The sequence below is a fragment of the Trachurus trachurus genome (genome assembly GCF_905171665.1).
Source record: "Trachurus trachurus genome assembly, chromosome: 17".
Classification (NCBI taxonomy): Eukaryota; Metazoa; Chordata; class Actinopteri; order Carangiformes; family Carangidae; genus Trachurus; species Trachurus trachurus.
The window spans coordinates 17,288,515-17,310,032 of NC_139900.1; positions in this window are offsets into that span (position 1 = coordinate 17,288,515).

The window sequence follows — 21,518 nt, forward strand, 5'->3', positions numbered from 1 at the left end:
TTGTGAAAGATCAATACCAACCTTACAAACAAATGAGAAGTAGAATGGTGTTTGTAAGTTGAAATTCCAGAGAGCTATAATAAAATCAAGAAATATTCATCAGCCCAAAGGTAAAATGCTTAATAACTGACCAAATGGTGGCGCTATTGAATATGAGTGAATAATAAAATGCTGTGAAACTCTTAGCTTTGTGGTAATGACAGTATTTCTGTGTTTTTTTTTTTTTTTTTTTTTTCAAACGGGAAAAATCCGACATTGCAATTTTACGACGGTCCCTAAGCGCCCCGGCTGCCGCACAATACTCTGAAAGACATTCAGCGCTGTTCCTTTGAGTTTTCGCCACAGCCACTGAGGTTGGTGAGTTGATGAGACCTGTGAAATGTGTGGCTCACTGATCTCTACAAAATAATATCAACCTGGATGAAATCGGTGCAGTTTTCATGACGCTATTAAAGTTAGAAACAGAAAAAACTAGCGAATGTCGAATATAAAACCAATTTCACCTCGGTCGTTCATGTTGCTTTCGTGAATTGTAAACAAACAGACGCCCCCTCGGTTTTAGCGTCCAGCAGTTTAGCGGCTAATTCAACAGCAGTGATGGATAACTGTACCGGAGAGGCTCAACAACTTCATGAACTACATGAATAAACAGCAGCTTTTACCTGACGGGAGACCGACGCCTGAGCTACGGTAGCTAACAGCTAGCAGCTAACAGCTAACTTAGCAGGTTTTACCTACTTTCTATCTCTCTCTCCCTCTTTCTTACACACGCACGCACGCACGCGCGCACACACACACACACACACACACACACACAGCCCAGGTTGTCTGCCATCTGTCGTAAACCTTGTAATAACACGTTGTTGAGTGCAGTTCACATTATTGTTGCTTCGGTTTGAGTGTGGATTAATTGTTAATGGCTTGTTGTGTAATGTGAGCTGGTCCAAAATCGCGGTTATGTTATTGATGAGTTGGGTTTTAATAACAGCTGATAAATGGCATGGATTGATGAGAAGGTGTTGCACACATGGTTGTCAAAATGAGTAGTGTCACGCGCTACGTGATGCGATGTCACGTGTCGATGGCGGGGGGGGGGGGGGGGGGGGGGTCATGTATCTTTTGATAAGGCTTAATGCAGGGTCATGTTAAAATTTACTGACTCAGACAGGGGGGTCATGTAATCATCAGTGCCGGTGGCACTGATGATAAATAACGAACAGTCCCTTACTGTTATTAATGCTGGTTGCTAACTGGGATTCCAACTTAAAACATCTGTATCATGCTAACAGGTTATATTGAACAAGTCCCCCCCCCATTTCAGCATGGGATATAGGTGAATTTGACCTAAAAAAAAACAAAAAAACAAAACAAACTATGACAAGCCTATTAGTTTAGCAAGCTAACAAGCTAATATCACTAGCTAACAAACTAACACTACCAATGCCATTGAGACAACAACAGCTGCTAGTTAGTGCTCTGTTGGTGGTCAATTTCGAGTCTCCTTATGTAAGTATATTTTTTCGAAAATACAGTGTGTATGTAGGCTACTAGTGCTCTGAAGTGTCAGCTTAATATGTAAACACCTTTGGATTTGGGGTGTGACTATGCTAAGGGTTCTGTCCACCCGCCTCTTGCGTCAGCCGTATTGCTAATGACGTCACTGCTGGTTTCATCCATAGACTGTAAAAAAAAACAGGTTTCATCTTCTTTTTTATACAATCTATGGCAGGGGTGGGCAATTATTTTTTCCAGAGGGCCACACTGACTCCGATAAAGTGAGTGAAGGGCCACACGATTCGAAATCAAATTGAAACATCAAATATTTATTGCTGAATTATATATAATTATTTATTAGCCTATATAACTACATATATTTGGTGGAAATGATTGCATTACAATAGGCTGACAGCCCACAATCCATGTAATCGCATTTTCAACTTATATCCATCACAGATCACTGAAGAAACATGCTGTATTATGATATATGGACTCAAGGCAGATTGTTTTATCAAAACTTACTGACCATAAATGACTGCACCAATTAATAATGTTCACAGACACCTGAATATTATAATTAAGCACTCAGATCCTTTTCAGTTCTGATTCAGTGAGACTGTTCTGTATGTAGATAACCTTTTATTTATGAAGAAACTCGTTTGCTGCTGCCTAACAGCACCAACATGAAAAAAAAAGACTGATTTGATTACAAGCGTAGCCATTGGTGGATGGAGGCGTCAGACGCACGTGGCTACAATCAGTCAGAGCGATAGATATAATAATAATATAATAATATATGTTATATCTATCGCTCTGCAATCAGTCATATGGTCGATCACGTCAGAAAACCCAGCGATCTCATAAAATGCTCTTTTAATCACAGTTTGCTAAACCTTAGTGTTTGGGAAATAATAATTAGGTGCCGTGATGGGGCTTTGTAACCGTCAGCAGTTATGATTCGGCTGACGGAGGGTTGTGAAACACCGGCCCGGTCCCGCGGTCAGAAACTCCGCTGTGGAGAAAACCTGCACCAGAGCGGCTGCTCTCTCTCCTCCGTCGGAGCTCTGGTGAGAAAGAGACTGAGCAGCCGTCTATCTTCTACCTGGAGGAGGTTACTTTCTGTCTGCGATATGCAGGCTCCTGTTCTAACAGGGCTGTCACTGTTTCAAACAGCTGATTAGTGCGCATCAACGTAATAAAAGCAATCGGGTCATAATAGCAATTCGGCTCGCACTTCGGCTCGCGGGCTGGATTGAGACGGCATGCGGGGCGGGTCTGGCCCGCGGGCCAGGCAGGCTTTTGAAACCGTAAGTTACAGCTTCAAGTCACGACTTACGACTTTGTAGCGTTCCCGGCAACCCGTAACTCGTGTTTTTCCGACCTGTTGCCTGTGAAAGTGCACTATAACGGCCACTCGTAACTTCCGACCCGTGAACTCGTACCAGATCGAACTGGTACGATTTCACAGGTCGGAAAAACACGAGTTACGGGTTGCCTTGAACGCACCATAACTTCTTGTCAGCCGATGGAGTTAGCAGCCCCCGCCCTCGTCATGGATCTATTGGTCCTCGTCCCTACGTCACCACATTCACGCGCATCCCAATTGACCTATGGCTAAGCCCCGCCCCCTCCACTCACTTGGACAAACAGTCAACATTCGGTGACAGGCACTATGGCAGCTGTCACAGTAGGAGACATTTCACAGGAGGCAATTGATGGTTTTTGGAGACAGAAAGATTAAATATCAACTCGAAATCACCAAAACTTAACTTAACTTTACTGCTATGGCTGCCGTTTGCCGCGAAACGCCGATAGCGACGGGCTAACTTCTGTTAGCCTGTCTATTGAGTTTTGCATTATAGTTTAGATTAGTTTAGTTTAGTTTAAGTTTATTTGTCCCCATGGGGAAATTTGTTTTCACAGGCTGCACAATGAGAGACAATACATCACAAGACAGACAATGGTATACACAACATACAACATCCACAGCACCAGTGACAACATACAGTACATGACGACACAGTGAAACAGCAGACAGACAGATTCAATATTGGACAGACTGATCAGCGGGGCCTGCTGTTCAGGGCCGCTATAGCTGCAGGGATCAGGCTTTTTCCCAGGCGAGCCCTCCTGAATTTGAGGGTTCTGTATCTTCGTCCTGAGGGTAGTGGGGTGATGTATTTGTGCAGTGGGTGAGTGGTGTCTTGAACTATGGAGTTTGCAAGGCGGTTGATGGATTTTTCATTTAGTTCTGTGAGGTTGGGTGTGGGGAGACCAATGATTTTACGTTATATTAACACAAAAATATCGCTTACTTCTGCTTTAATGGCCTTTGATAATGTTGTTGTCGTCATACAATTAGAGCTATTATCAAGTAAGCTGAATTGAAAAAAAAACGACAACAACAAAAACAACAACAACAAAATGTCTGGCTTCAGAGTCGGAATCAGAAATGCCACCGTTAATGATGGGACATGTATTTTTGATGTGACTCAAAAGTTAAAACACTGTAACACTCAGAATAAAGCCATATAAATGCTTTGTTCACAAGCTCTCAGGCATTTGAAGTATGTGTTATCTTTCTTTCCAACTGCAGAAATAGGCCTCAGTTTAATCACTTACAGAGACGATTATGTTCATTAAAGTTTAATCTGCAGACTATTTTCTTAATTTAGTGGTTTATTGCTTAGCCTGAAAATGGAGGAAAATACAGGCTGTAATTTGTCATCAGTTATTTATCATTCAAAATTTAGGGGAGCAAAAACGCCTTGGTGATACAATTTACTATGTTTTCTCTGCCTTATGTCACTGTATGTTGATTATTGTGTGTCATTTTACAAGGTATGAGTTATATGTTCACATGTATTTATGGAGCGAGGAGCTTGTGGACAATGTAATTTCAGTGTCAGCATAAATCCTGGTGTTTGTCATCAATCTTGGATAAACTTACTGGTGCAATATATTTGCTTTTTTATTTTAGAATTTATTTTGTATAATCTGTAGTTAACACTTTTAGCAGAGCTCATTGCTGCCCCCCAGATTGTACTCCTCTGAGAGGCAGTGTAGACTATATTGAGGTCATGTTCCCAAGCCAGCTGCACTGAAGAATGGGCATTATGAGCAGATTTAAACAATAGGCACAGCTCTCTCTTTCATAAATCTGATGACATTTGGATATTTTGTTGGTAAAGGAGAATCTGGGAGGCCAAACTGAGTTTTAAGTTAAGAATTTTAAACCTGTCCCATTGCATGTTTTATCATTTAGTTTTCATTCTCCAGCTAAGAGGATAGTGTTGTGCCAGTTAGGAGAGAGCCTCGATACTAAAACATCCTGCACAGCAAAGGCTTAAAGCATTAATCCATTCCTAAAATAATTGTTAGACAAAGCCATAGTCAGTGGAATTATATATATTTAATGGAATTAATTATGCCTTTTTTTCTTTTCTTTTTCAGGTAAGGTTGGTGCCTTTTCAAATCCTGGAGCAAATTCATGACACAGCTTCAAATCCTCTGTGAGTGAAATTTGATTCAGAGCAGCATGGAGAACAGACAACCACTAGAGGCTGCACTAGCAAAGACACAGATACATAGATCAATAATGAAAGAGAGAAAGCCAGAGGAACCAGTGGAGAGTCAGCAAAAAAAAAAAAAAAACAGATAAAAAGATAACATCCACTTCACTTCAGCAAAAGCGTGACAGGGTGAAAAGATAGTAGGAGTGAGTATCGTACAGTATCAGCAGGTAACCTGCGAGAGAAAGAGAAAGAGAGAGAGAGAGGGAGAGAGAGAGCATCTCCGCTTACCAGAGACGGAGTGAGAAAGAGGGAGAGGGAGAGGGAGAGAGAGAGGGGCAGCACACAACCACGTTGCCCGTCCTCATATTTCCCTCTGCAGCTGTGCGAGGCAGAGTGAGCGGCGGAGAAGAGAGAGCACATCAGAGTCTCGTGGAAACAGCGGGACCACATACCACTTGGCTGAGAGATCGATGCACTTGCGCCGAGCCACACAGGAAGGGTGAGCGGCCCGTAGGACGTCTGTGTACTGCCACAGAGAGAGAGAGAGCGGAAGAGAGAGTCGCCAAAGGGACAGAGAGAGTGAGAGGGAAGAAGATTACCCAAGGCCAATTTGAAAGCTTTCAGCCGGTCACTCAGAGCAGGTGAGTTAACTTGGGCTTGTGTGGAGAGGGGATGGTTGTAAGGCAGGTGCAATTTGGCTTGTAACAAGAGTGTGTGTATGTACTGTATGTGTGAGTGAGTGAGTCCTGCATGTTCACTCATGCACTCTTGTACATTTATTAGCCTTTTGTGTTTGTGCTGGTTGTCTCCTGTTCTCTCCTGATTTAGTTTGTGCATCACTTCCGAGTCGAGGTGCATTTCTAGTCGTCTTGCCAGGTGATTAACTGAGGTACCTCAGTATCAATCAGGCTGTTATCACGCTGAGCAGAGAGCAACACAACAATAGCTGCTTAACGACCCCCTCTTGCTGATTTGTGTGTTTCTGTGTGTGTTTGCATGTGAAGTTGAAGTGTGTTGCAGAAGGTGTTTGTTGAAACAGGTGAACTGTGGCTGGATCTCAGCCACTTGTGTCATTCAACAGAGTCATGATGAAATCTTTCTTTGAAAAAACGGTATGAAGTAGTTGATGCCATTGCATGAGGCAATGTGTCAGAAACTCTTAACAGGAAGGATTTTGTTTAAAGCCAGTGGTTTGTTCTTTAAATAAACACCTTAGTGTGCCAGTTAAAAGAGTGACTTACTGATATGTTGCTCATGAGTTTGAACATTTTAGGGTTTTATTTTGAAAGAGTTATTCAAGTCATGTAACAGGAATAGACTTTTTGTTGAAGGAAAAAAAGTCAGTCATAACTGATGTTGAATTTGTATTGAACATGTTCAGCTCTGAGTTGACTGCAAACATAACTGTAAATATAATAGTTTTCAAAGTTGTCCCAATCTAATAGGACAAAGTATGCACGGGAAACTTGTTTTTTCTGTCAGTGACTGTTGCCATCTGTCAGACGCCTACACTATCATACCTTTTTTGCAGCTGTAACAGTTATTAAAAAGCACGGGGACCACTGCTTTCCAAGTCTAATTAACTGCTTTCCCTCCGTAGATAATTCAGCGTGTTTCTTATTATAAAGCATGGTGACATTTAGAAAATCAGCTCGTATGTGCAGCACCATGTATTTTCATGCTGTACCTGGTTTGGAAATGCCATGCCATGCTCAATATGTCCCACAATCCATTGTGTATGTCTCTCGTCTCAGTTTCCCCTTTCCCATACTGCACACCCTCCAAACACCCACCCACCATTTCCCCCTTTCCCCTCCATGTCATCCTCTGAAGGTTATTGCCATATATCGAGTTGGTTTAATTTGTCAAAGTCAGCCAGACATATTGTCCATGGTCACAGCAAGGGGAGCAGGTTGGGGGTTCAGTGTGAGGTATTGACTCTGGATTGAAAGCAGTGGTGAAGCATAAGTATAGAACCTGGAAAGAGAGAGAAAATGACAGCAGCAGTGAAAAGGAGAAAAACAAGCAGAGAGAAAACCACCAATTCAGTTTCCTAGTAAACAGAAGCGCTGAGCAGTTAATTTCTCAGACAGTTTTAAAAAAAAATGTTTTTTCATGACTGTGCGCGTGTGTGTGTTTGTGTGTGTGTAGGCAGTGAGCGGCGAGGCTTGAGGTTATCACTCTTTGGATTCATCATATCTCGCAGAGAGCTTTTTCCCTGTCTCCCATGTGGGCCCAGTGTCATTAAGCCGAGACACCGAATCTGAGAGATCATTTTCTCTCTCCGTCCCTCTTTCTCTCCCTGGATTCTCTCTGGTTTCTCTGTCTTTAGCTTTTCCTCTCACTTTCTCTTTATCTGTTCATTGCTCACCGACCGTGTCTCTCCTTTTTTATGCAGAAACATACATGCTGCTGTAGTAATAGACATCCCTACAAGTGTAACTGCATTTGTGGAAACTGCTCTTCATAAAACATGCATTCCTCAATGAATTTAAAATTGGGGTTTGCAGAAATCATGCCATTGAAATTCAGATTAAACAAAAATGACTGTACGGTGACTCTAATATCGTATCTGCAATGTTGAAGCAAGACTTTAGTGTCCTTTCCAACCAACTGTGTGGATGTGGAAGATTTCTCCAGGACACACAGTAAAACTGTATACTCCAGATTTATGCATATGCATAGTGGCAACATTTTACAGAGGAGAATAAATACAAAATTATTCAAATGCTTAGTCTCATTGTATAAACTTGTTGCAAGACAGTCTGGATAAGAGCCCCTGCTTAGTGGTTAAATTGCAAATGCAAATTGTTTCTATAAATTGCTAAAGGAGCAGGTGGTATTTGTTAATTTTTTCTCACATTCCCACTGTACCAGGATTATCTCCACTATTTCCCTTTACTTGTGTCTTCAAATCATTCACATTTGTTTGAGTGCCAATGGGCAGCTGAACAAGATTGCAATCGTCTGTGTGGTAATTAATTATTTACATAATACTTCATTCTGGGGGAATTTTATTTTCCTCTGCGCCAGTGTTAATTGTGTTAGCTAAGCTACCGTCATTAGTTATCGTTAGGAAGACAGTTAAATGTGGACATATCCAGTTCTCATTAGCAATCACATCATCCATCAGATTTAAACACAGTAACACAAAAGAAAACAGCAGGGAAAGTACAGAAATCTGTTTGTTAGCTTTTAGTTGTATCTTGAACACTCAAATCCATTACATGCAGTTTCTTCTCTTGCTGGCTAATCAATTTTAACAGTGTTATGGTAAGGCACATAAAAGCAATTTTCATAATAGGTTGGTGTATATTGTTAATTTCTTTTCTTTTTTTCCATTACACATGCTTAGAGCAGTATTTAAAAGTCTTAGAGGGACTCAGGTGAAAATAGAGCATTTTCTGTCCTTCCACCCATGGTTCATCGTTTCTGGAAGCAGCTGAATGGTCTCCTGCGCTATCACCTCAGTCTGTGTGATGAATCCCGAGTAGACTGCTCTGATTTATGTTTTCAAGGTAGAGGAGCCAGACATAGGCTTTTGTGTGAACAAATGTGTGATCTTTCTTTCTTTCTTTCTTGTTCATGTTAGAATATTTTTTTAAAGGTTAGAATATTATCAATTATCAGTTTTAAAATGTACTGTACTACTACTGTTGGACAGTAGGACAGTAACAGCATGCATTTAAAAACCACTACATTAGACTTGGTCTGAAATAGTTTGTGGAGTGCGAGGTACAGTAGTGGCGCTAAGGTTGGCTTGTAAGAAAAAACACATGTTCATGGGACAACAACTGTCTTCATTTTCACTGTCTGGACTTTGCCTCTGAGTTTTTGAAACGTGTTCAGTAAATAATAGTTATTATTGTTGTTGACACATGCTCTCTTTACCTTACTTTATCTGTAAAATCAGCAGCCACCAACCTGGTTGTGCACCAGTCGGTTGACTACCTAATGTTAGCTTGGCAAGGCATGGCCACATTATCTACTGTAGAGCTATAGGAGGAGCTTGGCTGCTCTGCCTCTATTTGACCAGATGGTTCATTTCAAAATAAAACTGCAAATTAAGATGGCAGCACCATGCTGCCTTCTTGGTGCCCTCTGAAAACGAGGCTAGTTAATGTTTGATGTTGACAAAGATGTTCTTTGTTGGGTTTAAATGTGGGAATTTAAGTTTATGACAGGCAGTTTGGAGTTAATTCTTAGTAAAATGTGAATATTGTGTTTGGCTACTAACAAAAAGGGCCTTTCAATAAATCCCAGACCGGAGACAACACCAACAGTAAACACTCTGCACTGTTGATCTCTTGACCACAAAGCACTTTATTAACAGAAAACGAATGAATGTGCTAATTATGCTGACACTTGTCTGTCTGACTGCCTTGGGTCTCATACAGCTCTGTGTGAGAGTGGCTCTCTGTTCCCTAATAAAAATAATAGATGAAGAAAAGCAATTGCACTGTGACAGAAGGGCTGATGGAACAGCAGTTGTGCAGTGTTTGCTGGTGGGGAAAGCCTGATCCGGTGAGATGCTGTAAATTTCACAGGCGTAGCCCACCCACTAGTTTAGAGTGACAGTGCTGAGAACAGGGAAAAACAGGAATCGATGGCAGGATGTCCAAGGAAGCAGCTCTCTGCTATATTCCTGAGCACTGACGAAGGACATTTGTATTTTCAAACAGTTTTGATGCTGTCTGATTTAAGCACTGGATTGATCAGGCTGTAAACGTGATCGGAAGTGCTTAAAAAGACATGTAGTGTATATTACAAATGATTTGCCGAAGCAGGACAGGAGCTTGGATTGGTTTTTAAGCCTCTCGGGAGCTTTGTTTTACTGTGTGTTAAACAGTGAGCGAAGAGAGGGAAAATGACACGGCTGATAGGATCATAAATGTGAGGAGAAATGTGAACCGCGTACTTGAAATAATGTCCGATAGATTCGAGAGCTTTACAACAAGTTCCAGCAGAGTGGAGCTTTTTTCCCACCCTCTCCTTTCCATCCTGCACCTCCTGAGGCAAATTTCCCTCATGGAACGGCAAAGCTAAACAGATCAAAACCTCATTTATATCAGACCATGGCGTGCCGTAGACACACATTCACCTCGGTCTTTATTTTAACCCATGAAATCGCAGACATCTAAATTAGTTCTTGTTGCTTCAAAGAGAATCCATAGAGTTCAGAGTTCAAGCGCACGCTCTTGTTGGGTAAGTGTCCCCGTTTCAAAGCTCCGTGGCATGTGCTGTTGTATTAGGAAGTGCCTTCTGCAGCCAGCATGTGCTATATCTTTTTTTTCCCCCCTTGCAAGCGCCCGCCTTATGAATCTTGCGGGGATATGCTTGAGAGGTTTTATTTTTATCCCCCATCTTCCAGTCCTCCCCAGCGTTTAGAGAGGCTGGGCAGGCCATGTTAATGATCCTCATTAGCCAAGGAGCTGGAATCCAAACTGGAATTCGTCCACTTCAACCGCTACTTAACATTTGGTGTTCTCCTCCCATCCCTGTCTGTCTTTCTCGCTTCTCTGTGTCTCACTTACTCTCTGCACATCAACCTGCTCCTGCAACCAGCAATATTTTTGTCCTCCTCCTTCTTCATCTCCATCTTTCTCTTTCTCACTCTCTCCTCCTTCTCCCACCTGAGTGTCTCCACTGGGGAATAGTCTGTAAAGGTCTTCCATCTCTTTCAACCTCCTCTTCAGACGTGTTTTTTTTCCAAGATATTTACTGCACAGTGCAACTCCCTCGGTGCTGGTGTGTGTACCTGTGTGTTTTCGGATCGACACATGAGTCAGTGTGTGTGTGTGTGTTTGATCATAAATGTGCACATTGCTGCATGCATGTCCTGCGAAGAAGGAAGTGTTCCTGGTGACCTCTTGTACTAGTTGCTTTTTCTCCCCTACTGTGAAGTGAGGAGCTTAAAGTTCAGGCGTGAGCCCCCTCCAGGCAACCTGTGAAGGATGTTCAGATATACAAACATGCTGGCTCAAGAGACACCTTTAGCTGAAGGGTAAATATGCTCTGGCTCTGTTTACACAACAACTGTGCTCCAGTAAGAAGTAGACATTGTTTGATACCTGGCTGACTGGGGATTATCTGAACTTGTACAGTCCAGGCAACTACAATGCATCATTTTGATGCTTAATTCACTGTTCTGTCTTTTATGTAACCTTTATTTAGAAAGGGAAGTCACTCTGCACACCAAGGGGAAAGATGTCCCCTACAGTGTGCCCTGAATACATGAATTATCCTGAAGTACATGCTCTCTGTGTTCTGTTTAAAATGTGTCTAATTTGCATTTTTGCAAGTTTCTAATTGCAAAATCTCGTTGATGGGGGAAAAGGTTAAAGAATTACAATTCTGCAGAAGGGTTTTTGTGTCTTAAAGGATGTTTGCTTTTTTTTTTTTTTTTTTTTTTTTAACAAATCGACAATAATAATTATCAGCAATTACTAAGATAGGTATGAAGATTTTCTTCTGGTTATTGAGCTGCTGCCAATTCATTCATTCCTTTTCTTCTCAGTAAAGGTTGAATTGCTGACACGTATAATATTACTTTAATATTACAATCTAATATTACAAATGTAATGATTGGAATGTACTGTTATTTATTATGAGTTACGATAATCACATGAAATATATATTTCCTTTGAAATAAAAGGGATTACAGTCACCACAAGCTGTCTGCTCTCCCCCTAATTAACCAATCAGACTGTCAACGTAAAATCAGGCAAGCTGTACCAATAAACTGTCAACTCAGTATAAGACAAGTGGACAGACGTGTATAAAATGGACCAAACCTGGCAATGCCTTTGAGAGACAAATCCTGCAGTGAGCAAAAACGTCTTTTTGATGGTTCCGGTCTATCATTGAATGTGTGTCTGTATGTGTGAGAGGATGGAGAAAAAAAAAAGAATAATGTAGAAAGCCTTGCGGCCAAAGTTGTTTAAATCTTTTGGGAAGTCCAATTCAAGTTTTTAAGTCATTCAAGACAAGGCTAATTCCAGTTCTTGTCCATCAAAGTTGAGTGTTCACAAGCAAATCACAAATTAAGTTAAGTCTTTTGGGGATGTGGATGCTTATCATTAAAACACTGAATATTTTTCTCTCATTTTTGTATGAGGTTAATTCTTCAACATCGAAAAGGTAGTCTCACTTACTGGCTATTAATACCTTTTTGAGTATAGACCTTAGGGCTGTCAGTTTTTAGAAAAATTAGGTTCGAACGATTATTGAATGACCCGTAATTCGTTCGGATATATTCGAATATTACAACGCCCCCCAAATCCCCCCCCCCTCCCCCCGCGCCGCCGCCGCACACACACAGTCGTGGTGTTTTATTTTGAAAATTGACCGGATAGTCTCGTTGTTTCATGTTTGACTTCCTGCCCAGCTTGACGCGATTGCTCGCAGCTCTCACACAAAATAGACCAGACGCTGCACGGCGCGAGCCGGCCGCGGAATTCGACACCACACCAGCGGTTAATATGGGCACAGAAAGTAAACTGGCTCCGTTTCTCGGCTCTTCGCGGCCCTTCCGCGTCCGGTGGACGTTCCGCGGCGCTAGGCAGGCACCGGGCACTGCAGCCAAAGACGGTAAATAGAGTATCTTTGCTGCAGCCTGCATATCGAGCAGGTCATTGCTGCTCGAATACGAACTTTTCCCCCCACATTCGAACGAATATTCGAATGTCGAATAAAAAGTGACAGCCCTAATAGACCTTGGATCAAAAACATGTGAAAGTCAGTTAATGTTGGTTTTCTTCCATTATCCTTTAAAGCAGAAGTGAGTGGTCCGGTCGTTTTCGCTAATGCTGCGTTCCAGGCAGGCTTTTGAAATCGTAAATTACAGCTTCAAGTCACAACTTACGACTTTGTAGCGTTTCAGGCAACCCACTCGTGTTTTTCCGACCTGTTTTACCGGTGAAAGTCACTATAACGGCCACTCGTAACTTCCGACCGGTGAACTCCTACCAGATCGAACTGGTACCACTTCACGGTCGGAAAAATACGAGTTTCCTTGAACGCACCATAACAGTCCTCGTCCCTACGTCACCACATTCACGGCGTTCCTTGGCTGCACACACAGCCCTGCATGCCGTTCTCTCTCCTCATTGGATAAAAACTGTAGGATACGATAAATGTTTTCTCTTCGGCTCAGAGCAGAGCAGAGGGACTGAGAGACCCGTGTTTCGGTCCAAACACTCTATGTAAGTGATTGCTGTCGGAAGATATAACTATTTAAGACTTATATTAAAGCAGAAGTGAGTGGTCCGGTCGTTTTCGCTAATGCTGCGTTCCAGGCAGGCTTTTGAAATCGTAAATTACAGCTTCGAGTCACAACTTACGACTTTGTAGCGTTCCAGGCAACCCACTCGTGTTTTTCCGACCTGTTTTACCGGTGAAAGTCACTATAACGGCCACTCGTAACTTCCGACCGGTGAACTCGTACCAGATTGAACTGGTACAACTTCACAGGTCGGAAAAACACGAGTTTCCTTGAACGCACCATAACAGTCACTCGTCCCTACGTCGCCACATTCACGGCGTTCCTTGGCTGCACACACAGCCCTGCATGCCGTTCTCTCTCCTCATTGGATAAAAACTGTAGGATACGATAAATGTTTTCTCCTCGGCTCAGAGCAGAGCAGAGGGACTGAGAGACCCGTGTTTCAGTCCAAACACTCTATGTAAGTGATTGCTGTCGGAAGATATAACTATTTAAGACTTATATTAACACAAATATATCACTCACTTCTGCTTTAACACAAATATATCACTCACTTCTGCTTTAAAGTAGAAGTAAGCGATCCGGTCATTTTGGATAATGCTGCGTTCCAGGCAGGCTTTTGAAACCTTAAATTACAGCTTCAAGTCACAACTTACGACTTTGTAGCGTTCCAGGCAACCCACTCGTGTTTTTCCGACCTGTTTTACCTGTGAAAGTCACTATAACGGCCACTCCTAACTCCCGACCCGTGAACTCGTACCAGATCGAACTGGTACGACTTCACAGGTCGGAAAAACACGAGTTACGAGTTGCCTTGAACGCACCATAACAGTGCTCGTCCCTACGTCACCACATTCACGCGCATCCCTTGGCTGCACACACAGCCCTTCATGCCGTTCTCTCTCCTCATTGGATAAAAATTGTAGGATACGAGAAAAGTTTTCTCCTCGGCTCAGAGCAGAGTGACTGACAGACCCGTGTTTCCGTCCAACACTCCATGTAAGTGATTGCTGTCGGAAGATATAACCATTTAAGACTTATATTAACACAAATATTCCGCTTACTTCTGCTTTAAGTACATTAAAGGTGTGCCGATTGCAGGCCTCTCTGGTGCCTCTCCTATTTGTTTCCTTTTGTTTACCTGACAAACTTAAGTTGAAAGTGAAGTTTTCAGGCTCAAGTCAAAGTTTGTGTTTGTGTTTCTGTGGCTTGACTTGATCTGGACGGTAACACAAACTACTGCTTCTCTTTTCTTCAGGAATACAGATGAATGCTGCCAAACTTTCATTGTCATCTTGAATTGGATAAGGGGTGAAACGGCTTTTGCCTATAGGGTTGCTCTGTTTATGTTTGACTTTTGACTTTGACTTGACTTTTCACTGTCAATGGAATGTGTTGCATTTCGATATTCCTCTTTATTTTTTGTTAACAAATAAGCAATATCTTACTGCAGCTTTCTCTCACTCCAGGATAAATACTTATTTGACTCTAATAAAACACTTTTTAAGCGAAACATGGCTACCACAAACCAATCAAATTAGCACCTTCACTCACCAACTAATTGCACGTGTGATTAAGAACTACGGCAGCTCTTCGTCTCTCTGAACTTTCCATCTGTCTGCCATTTACCAGAATGGTGTCATTAACTTAATATGTCCTTAGCTCATACAAAAAGCCATTCTCATTCCTAGCACACACTGAGCAATTATAACTGCTCCAGTTGTTCCATTTGCATAGTTCCATAGAATATGCATTCGGATAGATTAGATTTTCCACTTAATATGCAAAACGGTGCTGTTATGGGTTGGTCTGCACAAGATATACCCAATAATTGGCTCGACTGAGTAACACTGATTTTTGCTTAATATCATTGGGCATGGGATACCGTTGTACTAATCAATATATCTGAGTTGTTAGACAGTCTGGACTCAATGCATGTGAATTTAACCATTTCCAGAAGGTTGTAGTATTACTCTCTGGTCACATGCCCACCTCTGTCATTATCAGGTGATTGCATACTTCAGTGGGATCTGCACTGCTAGCATTAGAAGTTACCTCAACGCCAAATGTTGCTGCTCCATTCCATGGTCCAACACTGTAATGGTTGAATCGGGGGCAGAAGAGTCAGATGGACTGGCCAGAGGTCAAAGTTGGAGCTGTGTGCTGTGCACAGGTGTGATGAGAGATATTGACTTATGATTGCTGCCAATACAAGTACAGTAGTGAGACGTTGTTCTGTTGATTGAACTCATTTAATTGTCGATAGTAATTTTTACAATTTCCGTGATTAATGTCAACGGTCTGTTAGGTCAGCGGTTCCCAAACTTTTTGTGCCATGCACCCCCTTCAAAGTTCTGACATAGCTGACGCACCCCCAAAAACAATACATCTGCACGTCCCTCTATGCACACATACACGTTTTAACCAATTAAGGCAGCGGCCAAAATCACCCAGGCGGCCGCCTTTGCCTTGAATAGGCAGGGGAAAAGATATTTGTAAAATATAACACCATACCACTTTTACCCTTTTTATGTCGCGCACCCCCTAGCGGCGGCTTGCGCACCATAGGGGGTGCGCGCACCACACTTTGGGAATCCCTGTGTTAGGTTATTATACAAAACAAAGTTTTCTGTGCTGCTTAACTTTCTCCTCTATTTTTAATCCAGATTTTTTTCTTTAGAAAATGAAAATGAAAAAGAAAAAGTCATTAGCTTTCATTGAATTGTGGCTTTGTACTCTCTATAAAGAAACTGATGATAAATAACTTAATTCATGCATTTTTGTAAACAAAAGGCTGCCTATATACTGTACTACATACATATATACTGCTGCCCACAGATTGCCAATAGATTGTGGATAGTAAAAGAACATCGACCCTTGTCTTTGAATCTGCTGTTGTACATGCTGCAGTGAAGGCTTCTTCAATACTGCATTGTATTTTGGGATATTCTACGATGTGGAGTGCACAATTTTTCATGACAACAATCAATGTAGTATCTCAGGTGTTGGACAAAAACATATTCTTTTTGTTGTTGGTACAGCTCAAAATCTAGACAACGTTATGCATACTCCACAGACTTTTCATTGATTTCTCCCAGTCTATATCCATCCCTTTGGAAAGTGATGAGATGTTTTTTTCAACCTACTTTCATTGAATGTTACCGCATGCGTGAGAGCTACCATTTGAAAGCCAATAAGGTGCCTTGGGGCCTGTAGAACTGTTTAAGCATTGTACATGGTTTGGATGCAGTATTCCTTCCACTACACACTGTTTGACCATGTTTTGCCATCAGATTAGTGACACAGAGACTGCGAGCCGACAGCCAAAATATGTTAGATAAAAAACATGCTCATCAAGTTGGAATAAATGTTTCTGTTGCATCTGTTAATACAGCTTATTCGTTGCATTTTCCCCCCTCCTCACACTTTAAAAGATGCAATATTGAATGAGGGGCTATAAAGCAGTCATTATTAATGATGTGCTCTGATTTTGTTGAATGGTATACTTACAGCACAGCATGCCAGGATGATGATGTTTAGTTTGTTCATCTTAAAAGCCACACATCTCATAATTCTTGGAACGTGGACACATGTCAGACACACACAGAGTGAAGTTATTCAGTGCTGACACATAAGATTTAGATAGACCATTAAAGCAGAAGTAAGTGATATATTTGTGTTAATATAAGTCTTAAATAGTTATATCTTCCGACAGCAATCACTTACATAGAGTGTTTGGTCTGAAACACGGGTCTGTCAGTCACTCTGCTCTGCTCTGAGCCGAGGAGCAAACATTTATCGTATCCTACAGTTTTTATCCAATGAGGAGAGAGAACGGCATGCAGGGCTGTGTGTGCAGCCAAGGGACGCCGTGAATGTGGCGACGTAGGGACGAGGACTGTTATGGTGCTTTCAAGGAAACTCGTATTTTTCCGACCGTGAAGTCGTATCAGTTTGATCTGGTAGGAGTTCACCGGTCGGAAGTTACGAGTGGCCGTTATAGTGACTTTCACCGGTAAAACAGGTCGGAAAAACACGAGTGGGTTGCCTGGAACGCTACAAAGTCGTAAGTTGTGACTTGAAGCTGTAATTTACGGTTTCAAAAGCCTGCCTGGAACGCAGCATTAGCGAAAACGACCGGACCACTTACTTCTGCTTTAATACACTTCTTGTTTGTCAAAAATAGTTGCTTTATACCTTTACTACTCAAATTCTTGGTTTAAAATGTATTTTGTCTATCAAATAATGGGGGAAAAAAGATAATTTGCACTGGAAGTATCTATATAGCAAACATTTATTCCATCTCTCAAAATGAGAAAAAGAAAACTATGCTGTTGGCATCCCTATATCAAAGTTTTATGTATGTTGATAAAGATGAAACAAAAGTGAAGCATTATCATTTGTCAGCTCATGAGGTGCTGTTTGGTGGGACGATTCAGAGAGTGCCAGGCTAGCTGTTTTTATGCTATGTTTAGCTAAGCTAGATGCCTCCCAGCCATAGCTGCATACTTTACTGAAGGGACAGACATGATTTTAATTTTCCTACAATGTAGCGCAGTTCATTCTCAGCTTTCGTGAAAAAAATCAAACTCAAAAGTAATGATAGAAGCTGTCTCAGTATATCGTCGAACACATGCTTGGCTTGTAGTCAAATAGGTCTAAGGTTCACAGCTTGGCAAGTTTCTTTTCATGAATTGATGTGTTTCTTCAGCTTGGACTGAGTCTTCTCTATTTCCTGCTGTCTAAAAAATTGAAATGAAACCATCATTGCAAACAGAGTTGAGTGTTTTGGAGGAAGGATGAAAGGTGCCATGAAGAGACCACTGTAGCTTGGTGAAGCAGCTTTTCTTGTTCAGCCTGCTTTGACCCATCATCTGTGAATTTCAGTCAGTGAATTTCAGCTGCAGATGTTTGCATGTAGCTTAGACTTAATAAGCACAGCAAAGGCAAATACAATTACATTGTAGACATTTGCACATTTATTTTCACTTGATAAGAAGAGTAAGCCTATTTGACAGTCTTAAGAAGGGTTTAGAATAAGAGGAGGTACTATTTGACTTGTACATCTAACATAAATATTATTTTCAATCTTATATGAGGCAATTCAACTGAATAGGTTGGTACACAGATATGTTACAGTACTTATTTATCTCAACAGGTAATCTTGATAATAATAGAGACATCTCCGAACACAGTTCAGAAGGCTAGACGTGTTAATTAACAATTTTTGAGACACTGCATATGCATCATTTATCAGTGCACTGCTGTCTATGTCACACAGATTTGTGGCATCATTTTCACAAAAACAATGTGCAGTCAAATACCTGTAGGTGAATAGCTTAGTGCAAAACCACCATGATGCAGAGCTAGTGTTTATGTTGCCTCTACACCTCTGGAACAATTAAATTGTTGTAGTCTTAATTATTGTGGTGGTATTCGAACACCAACTGTTGGAAACTGAATGACTTCCTGACAGCTACTGGGTCACAAGGCAGTAAGTACTGCTGTGCCGCTGATTAAATTCACCCAATAATTAAGCAGACATCATTGATTCCCTGTAGAGAAATGGAGAGTGTGTGTGAGAGAGAAAGTCTCTTTCTCTGTCCCTGTGCTTCCTGTAGCCCCTGCAGCGGTGGGCCAGTCAGATATGTGTAATTTGGGAAATGAGCAGAAGTCAATTCCACTTATACAGACAGTGGTGGTTCGACACATCGATGTTGCATGCATTGTTGACTCTCGTCATTTTCCTCCTCCCCGACTTCCTCTGTGTAATTGACAGAGCGATCGAAGGGAGCGAGAACGCGTGTCCTAGATTATGATTGTGTGCGAGTGTAATGTTGTGTCTAAGAATTTAAAACTAAACAATCACTTACCGCTGGGACATTTTAGGGTACTGTGTGTGTAGTGTGGGTTGTGGGGGCGGGTGGTTGGATGAGCGGAGTGTCCCCCCAATGAGAGTAAGGTTATAGCTGGCATGCAGCAATAAAGTTAGCTCATGTGTGTTTAGAAGAGAAAATATAGGCTTGTGTGGGTGCCTGTCTGTCTTGTCTTGGGTTTTTTCTTACATCTGTGTGGGCAACACAAGAACACACAGTAGAACAGAAGACGCAGAAAGATGTTTAGTACCATTTTAGGTAGTGATACCTTGTGATTTGATACAGTGATCATGATGGTGATGGTAACATGATACAGCAATGCTACATTGCAAGAAAATAATCTATATGTAAAGAAAAATAACAGGAATCATTAAGCCTATTAATCTCTACACAGTGGAGTCAGTTTCACACAATTTGACAATTGAAATGTTCAGTGCAAGGAAGTTGTAGCGACAGTAAACACACTCACTGTGTCATCATCCGTATATCATCTCCTGCAATGTAACACAGCTATGAGCTGTCATAAAACAGAACAGTTCTCAAGTTAAAGTATGTAAAATGATACAATGATAAACACTCAGCAAAAAATATTCAACATAAAAAAATACACATTCACTGCTTAACAAGCAAAATCAACTTGTATGCAAACTGGATTTCATATGTCAGTGTTAACGCTGGCAGACTGCAGTCACCAGTGACAGAAAAATCCACAATGTGTGGGTGTTAGGGTGTGAATTTACATGTGGTACATTAACAGTAGACTGCTGACCAGTCCGCTCCTCATCATGAAGCCTGCCTGTGTTCATTCTCAGGTGTGTGTTAGTGTGTGAGAGTGAAAGATCTGCTCTCTCTGTCAGAAGAAACAGAGCCCGGCTTGCTGAGCGGTTAAAGTGCATGTACATAGCAGAACGGTGTCTCTGGGCTGCCTGGTTAACTTTGTGTGTGTGTTTGTGTTTGTGTGTTAATGTTGTGTAGCTTTCATCGATTGTATTTTGTGCCTTGAGCATTTTAAAAACCAAAGACTTTGGACTTGACAGAAAACGGTGGTTCTGTGATTTGTTTTCTGCCCCTGCATGCACCATCTCCTGTATTTATCCTCACCGCAACGCAAGTTTACTGTCATTCATTTGATAGGTGTCACCACAAGGAGTCATGAAGTAGTGACTCTGGTAAGTCAAATTAGCAGAGGAATCCACTTGGCGTGCATCAGGGTTGCCCAGGTACAGTATATTGGCGATTCCCCAAAGATATTTGCAAAAATGGAAAGAGGTATTACACTAGGGAGACAAAGTCAGTTCTCAGTTCCAGTTTGTGGCATAAATGTATCTTGGCCACCTAAGCTACTGCAGCCAGTATGTCTTGATATATTTCATACATAGACAGTGGTCGGTGACTACTGTGGTAAGAATTAAATGTCAGTCTTTTCAGCTGGAAAATAAGGAACAAAAACTACGGAAACAGAGTTTTTGAAATTGGACTGCTTAATATAAAGTTCTTTAGCAATCAAACTCTTTAAGAAACCCGTGCTCTTCTTCAATTTACCACTCACCCACTTTCCCCAGGTATTTCTAGACAATTGCCTCTTGTGCTTGTATCTCAAGTCACAGTGATTACCTGGATGGCATCCGGTAAACGGTGCCATAAGGGCTAGAACAGAGTTAAAATAGAAATGCCCAGTCAAACTTGAATAGTTCTCAATATTTTTATCGGTAATAGGTCTGGGTCTGGATTGGATGGTGTCTGGATCTGGACCACAGTCCACAGATTAATAACCTCTAACATAGAGGGTAGTTGAAGTACACCGGAAACTCTCATGTTCCCTTGAGGATATTCTTGAGTAAAAACTCTGAAAATGGATTTGCAGTGAGAGAAAGCACTAACTCCACTTGTTTGACAGCACTATTCCTCAAGGGAACATTCAGTACCCTAAAGCAGACAACCATCTTATGTTATCTTGGGTTGAGTAAAAATCCAAAATTACAGGTGAAATGTCCCATGTTGCCATAGCAGAATATTTCTGCACAGAAACTAACATTGAGAGTTTCTATCAAAGTTGTTATTGAACCTTTGTCCTCTGTCATGGATCACTGCTCAATTTCAAACGCTTACAGCTGAATATGGGTGGGTTTCTGTTAGGCATGTTTTCTTTTCTTTTTTAAGCTAATTATGAGGAGAAGCTTGAATTTTAGCGAGTCAGATAGAGTCAACTCGTGTTAAAGCTTCTGTGGTTTAAAAATGGTAAATTAAATCTTTCAAACAGAAGAGGCTCCGAGGTTAACAAACACATACTTGCCTTATGAAGCAACTGAATAAGACAAAAAGCTGTTGCATTTTAGTGATCTTTTAAAGCTTGTGTTTTTTTTTTTCCTTTTGAATTGTTGTTTTTGTTATGGCGTTGTCATATTT